Raw genomic sequence first — 3,308 nt, 5'->3', positions numbered from 1 at the left:
GGACGAAGGTCAGGCTACACAGGAACAGTTTAAAATCACTGCCATAGTATATGCAATAGTCTAAAATAATAAAGGATCTTAAAAAGCTCTAAAATATAAAGTCTTAACTCTTTGTTCAGCAATAAGGCTACCATTACATCCAACATTAAAGTGTGTGTGGGTCGATCTGACATCAAAACAGACCTTGGCGTCGTTCAGACACATCTCTGATCAAAAATACACATTTCATATCAAAATAAACAAAATGTTCCCAAACAATGTCCAGCCGAGACAGAAGGTCATTTTTAACTGAACCGAAGTTAATCCTTAATTTTGTCACCATTTTAATAAATTACTGCCTTCTTGGTCAAGAATAATACTTATATAAACCTAACACTGCTAACACAGTGACAGTGGAAATGACATAGAATCATCCAGAATGTCAACTTTTACCTCAGAGGTGTTGAAAAATTAACAGGAAAATATTTAAAATACACTGTAATAACATTTAGCATCAAACTGCTAACACAGCGAGCATGGGAATGCCACAGAATTACCTACAATGTCAACATTTACCTCAGACATGTCGAAAAATTAATAAGAAAATACCTAAATTACACTGCAATAACATTTAGCATCAAACTGCTAACACAATGACAGTGGAAATGACGTAGAATCATCCAGAACATCAACTTTTACCTCAGATGTGTTGAACAATTATTACGAAAATACTTAAATTACACTGTAATTGCACTTAACATCAAACTGCTAACACGTAAATGGCACAGAATTATCTACAATGTCAACATTTACCTCAAATATGTTGAAAAATTAATAAGAAAATACCTAAATTACACTGTAATAACATTTAGCATCAAACTGCTAACACAGCGACAGTGGAAATGACATAGAATCATCCCGAACGTCAACATTTACCTCAGATGTGTTGAAAAATTGTAAGGTTTTATTACTTTGTAAGGATAAATAATTGTAAGGATTTATTCTTAATATTGTTAAGGATTATATTTTACTATTTCAGCTAGAAGGACATATTGCTCGAGACGTAATATTGATATCTTTATCAGAACATCTTGCCCTTTGCTATCTCTGACCTAAGGTTGTGCGTAAGAAATGGCCTTTGATATCTGTATCGTATCATATCATAAGAACATCTTATTATTGTACCATCGCCAAGGTTTCACTCACACACACACATACATCTGAAAGAACAGTGATGTAATTAAGATGTGACCTGCTCAGACCAAGGTTTAAGCATGCAATGATGTCATACACACACACATACACATAGATACAGATATCAAAATGATGTCACTCACTCACACCCCCCCTACACACACACACACACACACACACACACACACACACACACACACAGCTTCAGTGATGTCATTTCATCCACACAGATAACACACACATATAAAATTCCCTGTATTCTCTTGTCTCATTGGGGACTTGTGAATAAAGATTGCAAACTACTTTGTGGGGTTCCTGTCTTTTTTTTCGCAACTCACCCCCAGAGCTCTGGGTGACGCGAGGGGACTGATCTCGAGATGGGGTAATCGCTCTCTGAAGGCTGAGGGCAAGAGGTGAAGAAACCTTTCAGTTTGGGGGCTCGTCCGGGATCTGCTGACCAGGTAAGTTTAAGGGACTTCCGCCTGGTTGGTAGTATCCGAAAACCCAGATTTGTTTATCCCCATGAAATAGTTGTCATGGAATGATTTGTTAATTTGTTTATCCTCGTGAATGGTTTCACGGGAATATTTGTTTCTCCTCGTGAATGGTTTCACGGGAAGATTTGTTTATCCTCGTGAATGGTTTCATGGGAAGATTTGTTTATCCTCATGAATGGTTTCATGGTACGATTTGTTTATCCTCGTGAATGGCTTCACGGGAAGAATTAGTGCGCGCACCTCTGTATTAATTAACACAGAATAATTAATCTCGAGACTGTCCTTTCGTGTCACCATGGGAGGGGAAATTGTGTTAAGGTACTCAGACCCCAAGAAAAACTCACGGGATTGGATGAATCGCTGTGGTTTAGCATTCTACACAAATTCTAGACAATTTGACCAGCTCAGTTTTGATTCATCCTCGTGCAGGCATTTGCAATCTCTAGGAGCTGTGTAAGGTATATTTTATTTTTTAATTGTTTCAGCATTTATATATGGCATTACTGGATATGCCCAAAATAATGAAACAATAACCAACTTCCAAAATCCTTATTTCCCTTATAAAATCCTTATAAGATGCAAATTAAAATAATTTACCTAAAATTTGAATGATAATTCACAATGATACATCCCAGTTACTTTTTTTTTCAATATTAATAACAATAAACCTTCAGAATGAATACAAAGCTCCAATGTTTGACAAAAACACAAAGTGTAAATGTTATGCGCTCTTTTATCATCGTGGGAATTGATTATAGCTCTAAATAAATATTGAAGTTTTTTTTTTTAAAAGAATCCGTATAACTTTATTTGTACGCCCGTATACTACGTTTATTGAATCAAATCCGTATAAAATACGGACATTCTGTATAGGTTGACATGGGTGTGCATTTTAATCTCAACGAAAGCTTCACTGAATCGATTCTTTAGAACAAACTCGTATGCATCTGTATCGATTCGCTCGATCAAGTCATTTTTATGCTTCGTTTCGAAAAAGATCTGAATCGTTTGTGAATCTCATCACTGTTACTGAAGGAGAGAGAGAGATCCTCCTCCCTCAACACAGAATGGAAAAATCTGCTTCTTCATTAATTAGTTTCAGTGTATGGTGAGTAGATCATCTGTATTTTATTTTATATTCACTGTGTGTCGATAGTCCGAAACTTGTAACTGAAAAGATACCAGTAAAGTCACGAGTGGTCCGCAAGGATATCTATAACTCCCGCCTCACCCGCAAAGCCATCAGGATTGCAGGTGACCCCACCCACCCATCTCACAGCCTCTTCAGCCTGTTGCCATCGGGGAGGAGACTGCGGAGTCTCCAGGCCAAAACCAGCAGGCTCAAGAACAGTTTCTTTCACCAGGCGGTCAGGAGGCTCAACTCCCTCCCTGTTCTGCCCCTCCTCCCCCCTCTGCCCCCTGCCACAGATTCTGCTCGCACACCCCTCTTCAGCATCTGACATGTCATCCTCACAGTTCCCCCCCCCAACACACACACACACACACACACACACATACATCTCATCGTTCATTAACACACTGAACTCAGGTACCGCATATCTCACTTTACCTCGCTCATTTGCACTATTCCGCACTACTTCACCTTAATGGCTGCTAGTTTGTTTATTCTGCTTATTT

Source organism: Neoarius graeffei, chromosome 6 (assembly GCF_027579695.1).
Source record: "Neoarius graeffei isolate fNeoGra1 chromosome 6, fNeoGra1.pri, whole genome shotgun sequence".
NCBI lineage: Eukaryota > Metazoa > Chordata > Actinopteri > Siluriformes > Ariidae > Neoarius > Neoarius graeffei.
This window is presented reverse-complemented; position numbering follows the sequence as displayed.